Source organism: Phascolarctos cinereus, unplaced genomic scaffold, assembly GCF_003287225.1.
Source record: "Phascolarctos cinereus isolate Bilbo 61053 unplaced genomic scaffold, phaCin_HiC Scaffold_7;HRSCAF=346, whole genome shotgun sequence".
Lineage (NCBI taxonomy): Eukaryota > Metazoa > Chordata > Mammalia > Diprotodontia > Phascolarctidae > Phascolarctos > Phascolarctos cinereus.
In genome coordinates, this window is record NW_027556180.1 from 114,530,468 (window position 1) to 114,550,927 (window position 20,460).

Consider the following 20,460-nt stretch of genomic DNA (forward strand, 5'->3'; position numbering starts at 1 on the left):
AATCATTCAGCAAAAGCCATAATCAGTGTGCAAAGAATTTAGGTCTCCATGTCATTGTGCTTTTGACATGACGAGTACCAAGCCTCTGCTTTTGTCCTCTCCTCCCTCCCTCCATTCTTTCTAAATTATTGTTTTTAATTTGACTTCAACAATCACCAACAAACACAAATAATTCCTTATCTAAAAAAGAACAAAAGAGCCATAAGAGAAACTAAATTATTGTTATACATACTGACAAGTACATATATAAAATCTGTTGAGTATATATGAAGTATTAGAAATATATATATACATGGGTACATATGTGTGTATCTGTGTATATACATGCAAATACATGTATGTGTGTATTATAAACATATATCTATATCTATGTTTGTCTATCTATCTATCTGAAATAGAGGTAGCTAGGTGACTCAGTAGATACAGCACTGATCCTAGAATCAGGAAGACTTGAGTTCAAATCTAACCTCACACATTCACTAGCTGGGTGACCCCAGGCAAATTACTTAACCTTATTTGCCTCAGTTTCCTCATCTATCAAATGAGTTGAAGAAGGGAATGTCAACACTTCATTGCCTTTGCCAAGAAAACCTCAAATAGGGTCATGAAGAGTCAGACATGACTGAAATAACTGAACAACTAAAATAACAACAATAATAAGGGAAATAGCATCAACAGACATCAGAATTCATATTAATTCAATGTCCAGTACTGATCCTGGAAGACTAATGAGGAACTTCCCTACTTCAATCTATTTCATAGAGATTGTATGGACTTTATATGTGGAGTGGGGCATTCACTTTCAGACAGTTACTGCATCTGTTTTGCTTAGCTTTTTTTGTTGTTGTTGTTTTTGTTTTTTACAAGGGGGTTACTTATTTGGGGCTAGGGGAGTATTTGTGAAGTAACAACAACTTTTAAAAAGATGAACATGAATAAAATAGGAAAACATAAAAACAAAGATAGTCATCATTTGTTTTTTATTTATTTATTTTTAGTTTTCAACATTCACTTTTGTAAGATTTTGAATTCTAAATTTTCTCCTCCTGCCTTCTCTCCTCCCTTCCCAAAACGGCATGCAATCTGATATAGATTATACACGTACAATCATATTAAAGATATTTCCATGTTAGTCATGTTGTAAAGAAGAATGAGAACCAAAAGGAAAACCACAAGAAAGGGAAAAAAAAGAGAGAGCAAGAGAGAAAATAGTATGCTTCAATCTGCATTCAGACTCCACAGATCTTTCTCTGGATGTGAACAGCATTTTCCATCATGGGTCTTTTGGAATTGTCTTAGATGGTAGGATTATGGTTTTTAATACACTCTGCTGTCCACTTCCATTTTATGGGAGAGTTCACATTCACAGTTATGATTTCTGTCTTTCTTTCCATCCTCTTTTCCCTCCTGTTTATGCTTTTCTCTCTCCTTCCTCCTTTTCTCTTCTCACTAGTGTTTTGCTTCTGACCACCGCCTCCCTCAATCTGCCCTCCTTTCTGTCAGCCCCCTCCCTTTTCTTTATCCTTTCCCCTACTACTTCTTCCTTCCCTTTTTTCCCCTCCCTCTTCCCTCCCTTCTGCCTTCCCTGATAGTCATCATTTGTATCACCCTCCTTGTACACTCCAACTTGTCACCTGAATTTGAAGTGTATGGAGATTATACCACCTCGCCACTGAGCAGGATTCCCTGATACACTCTTGCATGCATTTGGATAAACATACATGAAAACTTGGCTCAGAAACCTAGAAAACCCCACTCTTGGCCAACTTCTGCCAATGCATGATTTAATATTTGTTCCTAGAGCTCTTCAGTGTTGGCTCCTAAAGCAAAGTAAACTTAGAAAGACTGTGCTTCGACTCCATTTTAATACTCATGTTACCCTATCCCTGCATCATCTCATTTTCATCACTGACAAAGGTATATCAAATATGGCTGATATGAAATTGTGAATTTACACACATTTGTTCATAATCACAATCATAAAATGAATGAATGCAAACAAAAATAGCATTTATTTATGTCTTACTATGTAATAGGCACAAGATCACAGATTTGGGCTGGAAGGAACCTCTGAGACTGTCTAGTCCAAACACATCATTTTATAGATGAAGATCTGAGAACGAAATATGTTAAGCTACTTGCCCAAAGCTTTATAGTCAGTAAATTGCAGAAGCAGAATTTAAACCTTGATCCTCTGACTTGAGAGTCAGTAGATTTTTACAATGTGCCAGGGAAAAAGTTCATATCAACTAACTATAAAGCAAAATGACATTTTCGTTTTTGTACTAAGCTTGTAACAAAATAATTACTACAATGGTAACAGACATCTTATTAGTCAATCAGTAAGCACTTTCTGTAAGTCCCTAATAGATACTGGGCACTGTTTATTTGTTATTGTTGTTTGTTTGGTCGTTTCAGTTGTGTCTGACTCTTGGTGACTCCATTTGGAGTTGTTTTTGATAAAAATACAAGAGTGGTTTACCATTTCCTTCTCCAGTGAACTTTTCAGATGAGTAAACTGAGGCAAACAAGGCTAAGTGACTTATCCAGGGTCATACAGCTAGTAAATGACTAAGGTCACATTTGAACTCAGTTCTTCCTGACTCTAGTCCAGTACTCTATCCACTGCACCACCTAGCTGCCCTGTCACTGTGATAAATACTGAGCATACAAAGAAAAGCAAAAGACAGTCCTTTCTCTCAAGGAACTCACAATCTAATCACATATGAACAAGACATATACATGATAAATTGGAAATAGTCAACAGAGGCAAGGCACTAGAATTAAGGTGGTTCAGGGAAGACTGAAGGTGGTATTTGAGCTGGGACTTAAAGGAAGCCAGAAGGCAGGGAAGAAGAAAGAGAGCATGCCATGCATTGGGAATAACCAGGGACACTACCTGGAGTCAGGAAAAATGATGTCTTGTTCAAGTAAAAGCAAGGAGGACAGTGTCTCTGAATCACAGAGTATGTGGAGGTGGTTAGGTGCAAGGAGACTAGAAAGGAAGGAGGAGAAGATGATGACAGTCTTTGAATGACAGACACAGGATTTTATATTTGATTCTGGAGATGATAAGGAGCCACTAGGGTGTCCTGAGTTTGTTGTTCACTGCTTTTCAATCATGTCTTAACTCTTTGCAACCTTTTTTTGGGGAGGGGGCTTGCTTGGCAAACATACTGAAGTGGTTTGCCATTTTCTTCTCCAGCTCATTTTACATACGAGAAACTGAGGCATATAGGGTTAAGTGACTTGCCCAGGATCACCCAGCTAGTTTAGTGTCTGAGGCTAGATTTGCATTCATGAAGATGTGTCTTTCTGACTCCAAGCCCAGTACTCTATCTATTGTTCCACCTCACCTAGCTGACTTAGTTTATTGAGTAGGGGAGGGAAGATGATATGGCCAAGCCAGAACTTTGGGAAGATCACTTCAATAGGTAAGTGAAGGATGGACTGGAACAGGGAAAGACTTGTAGAAGTGAAAACAGCCAGCAGGCTACTGAAATAATTTAAGTGTGAGGGCCTGTAACAAGGTGATGGCAGAATCAGAGGGCAGAAGAGGATGCATATGAAAAGTGTTGCTAAGATTAAATTGACAAGCATTGGAACAGATTAGATATTGTAGGTTAGAGAGAGAGTAAGGAATTGAAGATGACACCTAAGTTGAAAGTTTGGGTGACCAGGAGGATAATTGTACCCTCAATAGTAATAGAGAAATAAGGAAGAGAAGGGGCAACTAGGTCATGCAGGGGATGGAGAACCGTGTTTGGAATCAGAAAAATCTGAGTTCAAATCTAGCCTCAGACACTTACTAGCTGTGTGACTCTCAACAAATTACTTACTCCCTATTCTCTTCAGTTTTTCATCTATAAAATGGGGACATACTGGAGAAGGAAATGGCAAACCACTCCAGTATCTTTGCCAAAACAAACCCTATGGACAAAAATCCAAAGGGTTACATATAGTCAAACATGACTGAACAACAGCAACAAGGAATAAGAAAGGGTTGGGGAAGAAAGATAATCAACTCAGTTTTTGGTATGTTGTTTAAATTGTCTATTGGACATCCAGTTCAAGATGTCCAATACAGATGGATATGTGAGACTGGAAATCAGCAGAGAGGTTAAGACTGGATAAGTAGATTTGAGAATCATCAGCATTGAGATGATAATTCCATGGAAGCTAATTAAATCTCCAGTTGCAGAGGGAGAAGAAAAGAGGCCCCTGGACAGACTTCTGTGGGACATCCACTATTAGTGGGTGTGACTTGGATAAAGATCCAGCAAAGGAGAATAAGAAGGAGCAGTCAGAAAGATAGAATGAGAACTGGGAGAGAGTAGTATTATAAAACTCTAAAGAGAAAAGAGTATAAAGGAAAGGAGAGTGATCAACAATGTCAAAGATTACAGACAGGCCAAGAAGGATGAAAATTGAGAAAAGTCCATTAGATTTGACAGTTATGGGATTATGAATAATTTTGTAGAGAGCAGTTTCATTTGAATGATGATGTCAGAAGGTCGGAATGCTATGAAGAGAGACAGGAAAGGAAGTGGAGGCGCTATGGTGTCTACATCTATGGATGGCTTTCTCCAGGAGATTGGATACAAAAAGCAGAGATGCCAGCAACAGGTAGTAGGGATGGATGAATCAAGAGAGGTTTTTTTTTTTGAAAATAGGAAAAACATGGGAATGATTGTTGGTGGTAGGTAAGCAGCCAGTGGATGGAAAGAAATAAAAGTAAGTGAAAATCTGGGGAAGATAGAAAAGGCAATCTTCTGGAGAAGATAAGATGGAATGGGATTACATATGCATATAGAGGGCTTTGCCTTGGCAAGGAAAAGGACCATCTCTTATGTGAGACAGAGGTGAGGGAGAAGAGAGGGACAGAAGGCATTTAGGTTATTGATGTGAAATGGGGAAGAGGGAAAAATAGGGACCTTTCAGTGAATAGCTTCAATTTTTTCACTAAAATATGAGGCAAGCTTCTGTTCTGAGAAGATGGGAGGTTCAGGAGCCATAAGAAGTTTGAAGAATGATGAAAAACTTTAGAAAAGCCTCTGTGGTGAGTGGGATAATGAGTTAATTAGGGAGTTATAAAAAGATTGCCTTGAGGCAGTGAGGGTTCAGTTGAGATTATGTAATACATATTTGTAGCAGACTCAATCATCAAAGTTTCATGATTTTTCCAGCTTAGTTCAACAGCACACCTATAGACATGAAGCCATCAGAGATGGGAGTAATCCAAAGCTGAGGTTTGGCAGGGCAAGAGGGCAATATAATAAAGGGATCATGGGACTCAAAAGAAGACTGTGTATAGCTGAACTGGTTTACCAAATGGTCAAGTTAGAGAAGGATGGAGAGTGTAACTAGGGCACGGGTAATAGCCTGCTAAATAACTGGGGAGGTCAGGAACTGAAGATCAAGGCATGAATAAAGAAACAGGATTTTGAGTTGAAAGGCAGAGACAGAGGTGGAATAATAATAGATTGTAAGGGAATTTCAGATTTCAAGAATATGGACGTGTTGCATTTGTTAGTAATGATCAAGGATAACTCCATCTTTGTGTGGCTGTGGTAAGGTGGTGTAGGTCGTGTAAATGAGTAAGTGGAGAAATGGTGAGGTTAGGTTATTTGAGGGAGTAGCAATACGTATGTTGAAGTCCCCTAGTTTCAGGGCAGGAGTTGAGAAGGAAAGACTATAAGCCAGTTGCTGAACTCATTGAGGAAGGAAAGGAGTGTTTAGGAGTTTGATAGATATTAGCTCCAGAATTTTGCTTGGCAAATACAGATTCATTGAAACTCAAGGGAGAAGAGGTTAATAAGTGATAGTAGAAGGAGAGCCAAAGCTGGCAATGGGTACCAAGGAGTATTCCAACTTTCCCACCTCAACCGGTGAGTCAAGGGAAATGAGTGAAAGTGATGGAAGGGGAGGCCAAGAGTGGCTGCGTCATCAAGAAAGAGCTATGTCTCAGTGAAATCTAGAAGTTGAAAGTGGTGGTGAAAAGGAAAAAATAAAGATAAAAGCAGAGGGTATGGTAAAAGAGGTGGGTAGCTTCTGATTGGGCCTTTGGGAGGATTGGGTTGAGGGAAATGGGAATAAGAGATTGGGTAATAGGGAATAAAGAATAGGATTTGAATGATGTTAGCAGTGTTCAAAACCACGAGGATGGATAGAGTTTGTCCAGGGCAGTTTGTTAACCATTGAGGAATGAGGCCAGGTAATTTTTTCATGTCCAAAGGTTTGGCTTAAGGAGTTCTATAGGGGTCATAGGCAGTTCTGGACAGGAACAAGGTTGCTAAGGAAATGGTGTTACCCTCTGTTACAAAGGCAGGAGACCTAGCATGGGGGAGTTGCCCTTTCTTCTGTAACTTCAAAGACAGGTGATTGGTGCCCCATTGCATTTCACATCTCCACGAGGGCAGCTGGATACGATTTTGCTCAGTAACGATAAGAGAAGGGTGGTGGGGGGTCAGACAGAAAGACTCTGTGAGTCAGCATGAAATACATTCAAACCTCAGGAAGGAAGCCACATTTTTTCCTTCTACCAGTTCATTGGGCTTGGAAGCAAGACTGATCTTTGATTCTGCTTTATTCTTAATCCTCAAGAAGGAAATTACATGACTTATTTGCCTGAAAACTCATTGCAGGGCTATCTATGTCATAGTTACCAAAGCATATTAAAAAAAAATAAGATGCCTGCAGCTTCCAAAGCTTCCAAAGTCAACAATTAACTTCCCTTTTTAAATTTAAATTATATTACATAACCCTATCAAGAAAAAGAAGAGGGAAATTAGAACAAGAACAGCAGGTGGTCCCTTTCCTGTTAGAGCAGAGGAGTTACAATCCTAAAAGTGATGAAGAAGTCTATATTTGCTGTCCACCTAGAGCCATTTTTTTGGAGTATAAAAGCTGATGAGGAGACTTTAATACAGAACCTTGACATGGATAGCTACAGGTTTAGCCAATTAGGCTGAATCCCATCATTATAGACTCCTGCCTGTGGTCCCAGAGGTAAGGCAATAGGCAGGAGTCTAAAACTATCTTGGGGACCATTAAGGATATAAGCAATGAAGCTTCTAGGAGAATTATTTTTAAGCTGAGTTTACTCAGCTGGAAAATGGTGTTGGAGTAGATGATCTCTAATATTCTTCGCAGGTCTAAGAGGGTAAGAAGAGAGATCATCAACATTTCATTATTAAAGAGACTATGAGGGAAAATAAGAAAAGGGAAACGATTTTCTAAATGCCAAGAGCACAGCAGTTGCATTCTTTTGTAATTTTGTTTCAGAGTTAGGGTGGGAGAGTTTATTTGAAAATTTTGGGGGATGATAATAGTAACAATAGAGGCATTTTGAAAATGAAGGAGTTTGTAGGAACCCATTAAATATTAGCAGTATGAGAAATGTATGTCTTTGGATTATTGTAAAAGCATGCAAAGCCTCCAGGGCTTGGCAAGAAGATGGCTAAACTGGGTGGTGGGTCTGGAGCTGACAGCCTCTTACCAGAAAGAAAGCTAGTGCCCCTAGGTGGAAGCTGGAGTAACAAATGTGTGTGCTTGTGCGTGTGCGTGCGTGCGTGCGTGCGTGTGTGTGTGTGTGTGTGTGTGTGTGTGTGTGAATAGTTCTCAAACTTTTTGGTTTCAAGATCCCTTTAAACTTCTAAAAACTATTGAATATACCAAAAAGTTTTTATGTAGGTTATACTAATTGATAGTTAGCATATTCAAAATTAAAACTGGTAAATTGTAAAATATTTATTTAAACAATCCATTTAAAATAATATTAAACCAGTCATATTAATGTAACAAATTTTTATCGAAAATAACCACATTTTTCAAAACAAAATATTTAGTGAGAATGACATTATTTTATATTTTTTTTGCCTTTTTTTAGTGAGGCAATGGGGGTTAAGTGACTTGCCCAGGGTTACACAGTAAGTGTCAAGTGTCTGAGGCCACATTTGAACTCAGGTCCTCCTGATTCCAAGACTGGAGCTCTCTACTGTGCCACCTAGCTGCCCCATGTTTTATATATTTTTTGCAAATTTCTTCAGTATCTAGTTTAATAGAAAACAGCTAAATATTCATATGTGCTTCTATATTCGGTCTTTTGCTATGTTATTTTGGTTAAAGTATATCTGGCTTTACACAGATAAGTATTTATATCTTTCAACTCTGTATATTTTCTCTGGCTGTCCCTCAAGCCTGGAATGTTTTCCCTACTCAGCTTGACCTACTGGTTTCTCTGGCTTCCTTGAAGTCTCAACTAACATGCCACTTTCTACAGGAAGCATTTTCCAACCTCTCTTAATTCTAATGCCTTCTATCTGTAACATGTTTTAATTTAACCTATATATCACTTGTTAGTAATAGTGGTTTGCATGGTGTCTCACCCATTAGTTTGTAAGCTCCTTGAGGGTAAGGACTGGGGGGTTTTTTGGCCTCTTTTTGATACATACATATAGATAGATAGATAGATAGATAGATAGATAGATAGATAGATAGATAGATAGATAGATACAGATATAGATATATACACAGAGATACATATATACACATGTATGTATATAGGATATATTCACACATATACATATATACATACAAATATATGAGTATATATTAATATATATTCTCTCTCTCTCTTCTCTCTCTCTCTCTCCTCTCTCTCTCTCTCTCTCTCTCTCTCACACACACACACACACACACACACACATATATTCAAATCCCACCTTAGAAGGTTATTAGAGAGGTGTCTATGGGGAAGTCAGGCAACCATTCTGCTCCACAGGAAACCTCCAAAGAGCAAGCTTTAGATGGATTTGGGAATGAATGAGTCTGAGCCTTTCCACGAGCTTCAGTTACCAAAGGGAATATGTGTATGGCAGCTGGAGGGGGAGGGGTAAGGATAAACAAAGCCAGCTGCCAGGAAAAAAAAAATTCTCCTTTAATGTTCAGTCTCAGGAAAGTCATGTAAAATGTAGCAAGCAGATAAGCATTTCTTTTTTCTTTCTACATAGAAAAAGAGACAGTGGCTCATAGCACATTATTTCAACCTGTGTGGACATCCTCTGAATTCAATTACCACAATACAATGTCCCTGTGCTATCCTTGACTACCTGGGAATGTCTTCTAATGACCTTCAATTTCTTTTGCCCCAACTTTTCAAAGTTAAACAATTGTGAGGGGTGTGTGTGTGTGTTTGTGTGTGTGTGTGTGCGTGCGCGCGCGTTTTAATTTCTTTGTTTTGTTCTGTTTTAACTTTTGTTTTAAATCTAGGTGCTACCTGATACTTAGATAAATTTCCTTGAAGTTCATCAGCTTTTAACAAGATGAAAGGAGGATAATGGGTGCTTTGGCCATATATAAAACACACCCACGCACACACCCACATACACACACATACACTTAGATATATGCACCTTCATGTGGCTGGTTTGATATAAGGTAGTAATTTCTAACTCCATATCTACTATTTAAAAATTCATCCTCCAGAGCAGGGTTTATTTACACAAATAGACTGTGAGTAACTCATTCCACTTGCTGTCTTAACTTCTCATCATGCCACAGTAAATCTTAGTATTCTGCAGGGATCCATTTTTCTCTTGCGCTTCCTCATTTACATCAATATACTTTCGAATTCCTGCCGATCTGTTCATAGACTCTAGTTGCAGACAAGACATTTCTTATTTTTGCTGAGAATAGTGTAAGAAGGATTAATAGAGTCCTGAATTCATGATTAATGTAGCCTTGCACCAAAAACTGGCTAGAAGTGCAACTTGGCTTTTCAAAAACCACTTATCATTGCACTTGGACAACTCAATATTCACATAAATATTTTCAAGCAACATAATATCCATGGGTGCTCATGAATTTACAATTTTCTTGGCTATAATCATATGTATCCTTTAAGCAACTGGAGCTTTCTATTTATCTCAGAGTCTCTCAACAATCATATTTCATGGATGATAGAGTAACCACCATATTGCTAAATTGGAACTCTGATTTCTACCTTTACATAGTGCAACAAATGCAAATGTTTATGGGACTTCCAACCTGATATTAGACTATAGAGTATCCTTATCCACCTGTTTTCTATGGATACTTAGAAAAACATGTGTAAGACTGAGCTCTTCTTAGGTGACCAAGTACTTTGATGCTATAATTTTTTTCCCTTAAAATAGAAAAAAAAAGCCTTCAATTATTTTCTGGAAAATATTTCCCAAAGGGTAACAAAATTTTATTATATGTGGAAAATAATATATAACCAATAATTTGGCTACTTTGTTTTCCTTAAACTTTGGTATTGTTTCTTAACTTGGAATTATTATTATTTCCTGGCATTGGCAATGCAAGACAAGTGCATTCTAGGTCAACATAACTGCCACAATGCAAGGTAACTTGTAACTGCTTATATCTATTTTTCCCTAGCATCATTGCTATGAGAAGGCATTTAATACCCATAATTTCTTCAGATTAGCAATATCGAGGGCACATATAGGCCTTTGCCATGATGCTATTCTCCCTAGAAATATAACAAAATAAGAGACCAGGGTCTTCATTCTGTGTATATAATATCACTATGTTTTCAGTCAAATATAGCTATAAACAAATCCACTGATGGTTAAATTATTCAGGTTCACTGGATCATTATGTAATCAATTGTTTTTTTTATCAATTGAAATAATCTCTCACATGTATGCAAATTAGAACTTTGAGATAAGTTGTAAAGGAATAATGACATTTAAAAATATATACTTTCATTCATTTAATAAACATTTATTAAGTGCCTACTATGTGCTCCAGGGTATGGGGAACCTGCAGCCTCAAGGTCACATGTGGCCCTTTACGTCCTCCAGTTGGCCCTTTGACTGCATTCTTTTATTAAGGGGATTTGTTCTGTGAAGTTTGGATTCAGTCCAAGGGCCTCACTGGAGAACCTAGAGGACCACATGTGCCCTCAAGGCTGCAGGTTCTCCACCCCTGTGCAGCAGGCAATGTGCTAAGCACTGAATATACAAAGAGAGGAAAAAGAAGACCCTGCCTTGAAAGTGTTTACAATCTAATGGGGAAGGCAACTTGAAGCTATATACAGAACATATAGGAAATGATCAAAGGAGGGAAGGGAAGTAGAATTAAGAGGGGTTGGGGAAGAGTTTTTGTAGAAACTAGAATTTTACTTGGTACTTGAAGGAAGCTGGGGAGGTCAGAAGTCAGAACAGACAAGGAAGAGCATTCCGGGGATGGGGGACAGCCAGAGAAAATGCCCAGAGCCAAGAATGGAACATCTGGTTAGCGGAAGAACTGAGAGGCCAGTGTTCTTGGAATGAAGAGGACATCTTGGGGAGTAAGATGTAAGAAGACTGGAAAGGTAGTAGGGTCCTAAATTATAAAGGGCTTTGAATGCCTAAAAGAGCATTTTGCATTTGCTCCTGGAGGCAATAGGAAGTTTACTGAGTTTATTGGAGTTTATTGAGTCGATGGATGACATAATCAGACCTGCCTTTTGGGAAAGTCACTTTACTGGCTAAATGGAAAATGGATTGAAATGGGGAGAGACAAGGAAGGCCAGCTCACCAGCAGGCTACTGGCATAATCAAGGCATCAGATAATGAGGGCCTGCACTAGAGCAGTAGCAGTGTCAGAAAAGATAATTCAAATGATGTCGTAAAAATAAAATTGACAGGCCTTGACAATAGCTTAGATATAGGGAGCAAAGAATGTGGATATCTGGATAGTAAGGAATCCAAGATGACTCCTAGGTTGGGAGCTGGAGGTACTGAGAGGATAATGTTGCCCTCTACACTCATAGGAAAGGTAGAAAGAGGAGAAGGTTTTTGGAAGAAAGGTAATGATTTCTGTTTTGGACATACTGAGGTTAAGATGTCTACTGGATATCCAGTTTGAGATGTCTGAAAGACAATTAGAGATGTGAGATTGAAGGTCAGCAGAGAGACTGAGGCAGGAAAGGTGTTGAAGTGCCCAGCTCTTCATGACTCCATTTAAGGTTTTCTTGGCAAAGAGTGGTTTGCCATTTCCTTCTTCAACTCATTTTATGGATGAAGAAACTGAGGCAAAGAGGGTGAAGTGAATTGACCAGGGTCACACAGCTGGTGTCTGAGGCCATATTTGAACTCAGGTGTGCCCTGTGCTCTATCCACTGAGTCACCTAGCTGCCGCTGTAGGAAAGGTAGATTTGAGAATTATCAGCATTGATGGGGCAATTAAATCCATAAGAGCTGATAAGATGATCATGTGAAGGAATATGGAGGGAGAAGAGAAGAGGACCCAGGACACTACCTGAGGGACACCTATGGTTAGACAGCATGGTCTGGAAGAAGATCCAGCAAAGGATCTAAATGGGTCTTTAAAGATGAAGCAAGAATGAACCCTAGATAGTATAGGCAGTACTCTTTGGCCTTACTCTCCCTGAGGGAGGCCAGCTACAGCTTTTTCAGAGGGTTTCATGCATATCATGGGGGTTGAGATACCCTTCCCTAATTGCATCATCTTGTACCCCCATTATAGTGTGTTCCCCCTGGTAACCACTAGTTATTGGTTCCCTGGTTCCACTGAACAAAAAAAAATCAATTAACTTTTACAAATGGGTATTCACTTTGAAGATATAACAAGATTAAAAGTACAAACATCTCCTCCCAACACCTCAGAGGTACCCTCCTCCCTATATCACCTTAGTCTCCAGGGAAAAATGGGTTCACACTTAATGAATTTTTTACATAGCACTGGTCCCACCAAAGTTATGTGCAAATAGAGTATCACTGATGCATGGGACCTTGTCTTACAATATCTAGATTGGTTAGAAAGGTTGATCCTTGATCACCTGGGCCTCAAAGTAGGGCCAGCTTTTTGCAAAACCCAGAATGGACTTAACTTTCAGACCTCCTCAGTGGCTCACTCCCTGGCCTCTAGTAGCTGACAAATATCTGATTGCCATCTCCCTGGCCTCTAGTTGCTGACAAATATCTGATTGCCATCTCCAATCTCTGTCACCTAAAATAAAAGAACAACCACCATGGCACAGATCTAATGCCGTATTCACAGGCCTATGGATTCTTTGTAGCACTGTTTCTCTTTTCTTACTAGATCACCAAAAACAATATCACTGGGAAAGAAGGACCCTTAATCAGATAGAGACCTCTGATTATACCTGCAGTTCTGACTATGCGAGAACCATTTACAGAATATCTCGTCATGTTGTAAAGTCTTTTCAAGATGCTTCCATTACACATAATTATGATTCTCATGGAAGCAAGTTCCCAGTCTCTTACATGGAGAATTGCATCACACTCAGTATGTGATCTTAAATCCTGGGATCATTGGCCAGTCCTTCATTTCAATAGCAAGAGATAGGTTGCATATGCAAGTTGCCTATATAACATGCACTTATCACACACTTAACTTATTCACATGGCTTAGCTTCCTGCGTGGAGTATCTTGTTTAAACACAAGATGTAATTATATTAATCTTTTACCACTGGCATGATAAAGCTCACAAGTGTGACATATTTCCTAAGCATTTTCTGCTCATGTCAGGGAAAAAAAATACAACAATCTTCCTGGTAATAGAACCTAACGGAATAAAGGATAATAAGTTAGGCATCAACATTAATCTCACTAGAAGTATTTTATGTAGGGAGTAGGGAGGAAGAATAAACAGTTTTATAGAAGGCAACCTTGCAAAAAACATAAAATGTATACTACAGAGTGAATAGAGTAGCAAAACCTTCATTGATTGCCACAGCAATTTAGCAGAGTCCCATTGAAAGTATATCAGGGGATAAGACTTATACTATATTCTAATACGTGTTGTATTATTAGACTTTTTGATTTAATGCAGGTGTTATTTGGGGTGCACTTCAACAACCCTGGTGTTCTTGAATCCATATAATAATAAGCTTTTTAATAACGGGAATTCTATACATCGATATATCAAGTACACAGAATGCCTTGAACACAGAAAGTGCTTAATAAATGTTTATCGAATTGAAGTGCATTTCATTTTATAATTCAAGGATGTACAGTTCCATCCACTAGTATAGATCATACCACTTCCCATCAATTAATGAGTGACAATTATTTATTAAGTGACTATGGCATGCCAATTCTTCACTAGTTTTTGTTATGACAAATAAAAAGGTAAGAGTTTCTAGGCTCAGGGAACTTATTTACTAGCACCTTAGGGGGAAGTCTGTGAAAATGTTTATGTATAAAAAAGATCTATCACCTAATATTTAGTTTTCTGATTATGATTTTCTCCTACTTACAGGCTGGTTCTTAAACAATAGCATCATCAGTACTGGATTCATATCTGAAGCCTTTCCAGCTTGGTATGATCTGTCAAAGCTATCTCAGTTCTATTTCATGTTAAAATATGTGAAATAAACTACATTGTAGTATCCCAAACTAATCTAGGCATAGAACACTTTAAATCTTTTTTCCCCCCATACATTCATCAAACTATGGCAAAGGTCCTATGGTAGACACTTTATTGAATTATATTAAAGGAACCAATAATTCTGTGATAAAGAGGAAGCAAAGATCTTGAGTTTGCCAAGATTATAACCTTACTCAAAGTATTTATGCTATTCTTTTCCTTGTAACATATCCGAGGTTCTACCTATCTTGGACCCTTTAGAAAATCTTGTCACTTCTGCTGTAATTGATAGAAGAGACAAAAGACCATTGATGTCTCCATTCCTTGTCTCTCTTATTCCTTCCTATCTTTCCTCCTCTTCCTGTCACAGATACACAGAATTTCAAACTTAGAGGTGATTAGCACAAACTTCTCAAAGAACACCAAAGAGGACCCACAGTTCATATCCGTGGCAAATTACAAGCCTGGGGCAACAAAGATGGAGAAAGGGCAGTGTGGGATGCCTCTGAGAACTACCTGACTGGAAACTGAGAGCCATGTAGGTGTCTCTCTTTTTTTGCCATCTTGGAATGAGAGTTTGAGGCTGGCATCAAACAATAGTCCAATCTCACTGGGAGCCCAAACCAGTTACTTACCTACCCAGATGCCCAAATGAACCACTGCCTTCTCCAGCTTCTCTGTATTTGGAATGATTGGCCAAGAAAGCTGATACTACCTACTCCAGGCTCAGTCATCAAAGAACATTGGAAGGTAGGGGTCTTGATCAAGTGGTTTACTTCCACACTAGAACAAGCAAATCCCCAACTATTTCTGCTTTTCCTGTTATTAAAGTTATATTTCCTCAGATAAAACAAAAAAAAATCATTTCCTCTTCCTCTCTTTCCCAGTATTCTCATACTTGTCTACCTCAACCTTACTCCCTTAAAGTGCATAATTTCCTCTTTCCTCTTATTCTACTGTGCCCTCTGCAACCACTGATCTATTGTTCACAAAGTCCACAGTCGTACAGGATCACTTCACTTCACACTCTTTCCCTCTACTTGAATTAAAGACAAAAACTTGACTCTTTCTAACACACACTGTATTCCTAGGCACCCTCTCCAGTACTGGTTATTCCATCTCACATAGAATCACATAAGATCTGGAGCTGAGAAGAAACTTAGAAGTTATGTATTCCAACCTCTTTAGTCTATAATTGAGGAATTTGGAGCCCAGAGATATTAAATGACTTGTCCATGGTTCATGCAAGATATAAATAACAGAGCTAGAATTTAAACCAAGGTCCTCTGACTTCAAATCCAGCACTTTTTCCATTATACCACGATGCTTCCTGGCATACTAGATCAGGAAAAGGAATAGCCATACTCTTTTTTTTTTTTTTACACTTCTAACCCAGACCCTCCTTTTACTATCATCACACAGCAATCTCTACATTTTTGAGGTTCATCTCATTATTCTATGTCATCTGATGCAGTTCCTTTTTGCAGACACTCATCAGTTACTAGGTGTTCTATTGCTTTTCTTAAGGAATTCAATATCTGAATCATAATCTTCATTTTTATTCTAATCCTTTGCCTCATATTTAGGGATATAGCTATAGAGGGATATAGATATTGATATAGATAAAGATAAAGATATAGGTAGATGTCACTTTGAATGCCCTAGTTTCCTTATTTATTAATCTCTTTAAATCCTAAATCCCCAAAGGTCTGTCCTAGTCTCTTCTCTAAATGCTCTTTCATGAACTCCCATGATTTCAATTTTGTTCTGTATTTGGGCAACTCTTGGGTATATTTTTCAAACATTACTGGCTTGGTGAATTCTAACTGTATAAAACCCATAGATATTTCAAGCTCAAAATGTTCAAAATAAGAATTAATTTTCTTTTCACCCAAACCCAACATTCTGAACTTCCCTATTTCTGTCAAGGGTACCACTATCCTTCTAGTAATGCAGGGTTTTATTCTCAGAATCATTCTTGAATCTTCAAATCCACATATCCAATCAGTTGCCAAATCTTGTCATTTTCAACTCTACAAAATATCTTCAATAATTCCTCTTCTCGTCACTCACATAGCCATTATTCTTCCCTAACTGACTCTTTATCACATTCAGTCATAGCTATTTCAAAGTTCTGCTTGTCTTATTAAGCCCTCTACATAACCCTCTCTTCCATTCCTTTCAGCAAGGGATATTGCCTCATACTTTAATAACATTTGGTATTTTTAGGTAATAGAAAACTATTTTGTCTTCCACTTTCATCCTGTTGGGGGGAAAAAAGTGAAGTAAATTCCTTCTAGTAAATATGCATTGTCAAGAAAAGTGTATTCCCTCATTCTCTCTCTCTCTCTCTCTCTGGCTCTCTCTTATATATATATATATATATATATTTATATTTGCATACATACACATGATGTATATATATATATATTTATCTACATATATGTTATATATAAAGATATAATATATACCTGTAAATATCTTTTGTTATTTTAGATATATTTATATGTTTCTATATACCTTTTGTTGTTTTATATATGTGTGTGTGTGTATATAAATATATATATATTTATATATTTATATGTATGTATTTTTGTTTATATATAAGAGAGAGTATCATTCCGCACCATGAGCTGTTCACCTCTCTGTCAGGAAGTAGACAATATGCTTCATGAATGGGCCTCCTGAATGATGGATATTGCTTTGATCAGAGATCTTATAGTTTTCAAAGTTGCTTGGTTTTATAGTATTGTTATTATATAAACGTTCCTCCTTATTCTTCTGCTTTCACTTCATCAGTTTATAAAACTCTTCAAAATTGTCCATTTTTTATAATATTAATGTCATACTATAAATTGTTCTTTTGGTTTTGCTTACTGCCCTCTGCATTAGCTCATACAAATCATACTATTTCTCTTTGTCTGTGCCTTTTCCGCCTCTCTCTCTCTCTCTCTCTCTCTCTCTCTCTCTCTCTCTCTCTCTCTCTCTCTCTCTCTCTCTCTTTCTTGCTCTCCCCTTCTGTCTCTCTTTTCATTTCCTATGGCTAAATAGTATTCCATTCCATTCCATTCATACACCACAATTGTTGAGCTATTCTCCATTTGCTAGGCATTCTCTTATTTTGTGTTTGTGTGTGTATAATTCCAAATTGCTTCCAGAATTTATGGCTTCATCAACAATGCAATCAATCTGATGGGTATGAGGTAGGACCTCAGAATTGAAACAAGACCTAAATATAAAAGGTCAAGCAAGAGTTCATGTCCAAACAAGGGATAGAGAAGATCACAGAAAATAAAGTGACTAGTATTGATTACATAAAATTTAAGGGTTTTTTTTTGCAGAAAAGCCATTAACTATAAGATTAAATAAAAACCAATTAATTAGAAAAAAAATTGCAATCACTTTCTCTGATTAAGGTCTCAATTCCAAAATATATTAGGAAGTTACTCAAATTTTAAGATTAAGAGTCAATCCCCAAATAGATAAATGTCCTCAGAACAGTATAGGATAAGGATATAATAGGAAATTCTTAAGGGAAGAAATCCAGGCTATCAATAGCCTGTTCCTTACCACTGTTACTAGAGAAATGTAAATTAAAGCAATTCTCACACTCATTAAATTTCCAAAGGAGATTTTTTTTAAATGAGAAATATTGGAAAGGCTATAGGAATAGAATTACATTGATGCATGGTTGGTGGAGCTGTGAATTCATTTTGGAAAGTAATTTGGAATTATAAACAAAAAGTGATTAAACAGTTCATACCCTTTGACCTGGCTATACCACTGCTATGCTTACACTCTAAAGAGATCAAAAAAAAAAGAGGAAAAGATTATATATATACAAAAATATTAATAACAGCTGTTTTTTGTGGTACTTCCTACTTTACTAAAAAATAAAAAGACCATCCGTAATTAAGGAAAGTTTGGCCTTATGGATGTCACTGAAGCTGTGGGACGAAACCCATTATTGTATTATAGCTTTGGCTGATTATACATTACTCCAAAGACATAAGACAGGTAAATGAAAAAGGAATACTCCTATGAAAAAGAGACAGAAATCAAAAAGGAGGAGCAAGACGTACATTATTTGGGTGAATGTCAGTGGAGGGAAAAATAGATTGATTCTTTTAATGGAGTATACTTTAGACCACCTGGATAGAAACAGGTAATAGAAGAGTTGGGGAAACAGATCACAAGCTTGGAACCAAGACAAGCTTGGTTACTGATGGGGAATTTCAATTACCTAGACATTAACTCTCTGTCTCTTTGTCTCTGTCTGTCTGTCTCTCTACCTGTCTCCAAAAGCAGAACAACTAATAATTTGTCTTAATGATGATTCCATCCTTCAATACATAGAGGAACAAATCTAGTTAATTTACCTTTTAGCAAAAATTTTGATAAAATGTTTCATTATATTCTTGTAGAAAAGATGGAGAAATATAAATTACATAATTCAATCAGATACATTAAGAACTTGCTGTATGTTTAACAATTGTTAATAGTTCAATGTCCATGTATCAAGAGGTCTTGTTCCCCTACTCAACAAATCATCAATGGATTCCCTAGTTTTCTAGGATAGAGGAAAAAATCTCCTCAGCCTTCCATTAAAAGACCTCTACAGTCTATTTCCCGCCTAGTTTTCCATATTTATTTCTTATTATTCCCACTCATGCACTCCAAATTGCAGCCAAATTGGCCAACCAGTCCCCAAATTTGGTATTCCATCTTGCATAGCTGGGCATTTACATAAATTTGCATTTTCAATTTCTATTCTTCAAATCCATAACTTGTACCACAGCTTAAATGTCACCTCGTCCTAAAAGATGTCTTAATTTCCTGCAATAATTAGTACTCTCTCCATCTAGAAATGACCTCTAATAGGTATATTTTTTTGTGTTATTTTTCTAGAAAGAAGTCCTCCATGCCACTTCCTGAAATCTCTCCTCCATGTCTCTACTTCCCAGCCATCTCCACCTCAGTAGAAACTTGGACTCCACCATAGTTCACCCCAATCTTAGAGGTAATACCTGACACCTACCAAGCCTCTATACCACTTTTCTTTCTGTGTCCCTACTAGGGTTTACTACTTTCTAGCACCTCTTTATGTATCATCTTTCCTTAATTAGAAAATAAGCTCTCTGAGGGCAGGAACTGATGTTTGTATTTGAGTAGCATAGTGCTTGGCATATAGAAGTGCTAAGAATATTAATAAATATTTTATTATGTGTATGTGTATGTATATATGTATATCTCTATCTCTCTGTCTATCCATGTACTAACACTTCTCCACACCCACCACCACCAGTAGAACATAGCTGCTTAAGGAAATCACATGTTTTACCTTGTGGTTGTATCCCCAACACTGATTCCAGTGTTTACTTAATAAATCTTTGTTGACTTTTACTTTAAATTCAATACACTTCACAAGGAACACTAAAGTCTTTCAGAACACAGTTTGTAGAAGCACTGACTTTTTTTAATTAAAAATCTTTTTTTCAAAAACTTTATTGACCTGCTAAACAATCAGAGATACTGAAATGCTGACTTTAAAAATCAACACAGCATTTGTATGTAAAGATAGAATAGGAATCTGACCTAAGATTTCAGAGGCTTGGGGTGAGGTCTCCTTCAACTCACATTAGTACTTTCTCTGCAATTTTCAGTCTTAGAGAAAAGATATCTGACTTTCCCAGAGTTACATATGTAGGTATTGAAAAGTGAACCAGTATATATATCAAAGCCAGTATATACCAAAGAACTGGAACTCTGTTCTTCCTGGTTTCAAGGCCAACTCTCTGCCCACTAGAGAACATTGCATATAAGAAATCCCATTATTTATTTATATTTTAAATTAAGGTGTCAGATAACATTAGCTATATTTATAGATCATCACAATATTCAGATAAAAAGTGAAAATTTCTGGTCAGTAGATATTTTGGTACCTCCTAGATGAAAGGGGAAAATTTTTTTGACTGAAATACAATTTTTTAAAATTTCAAATAATTTAAGTTCAACTAAAATATCAATATAAAATGTGTTTATATTTTGACAAAGGGCAGATAGGTAGCACAGTG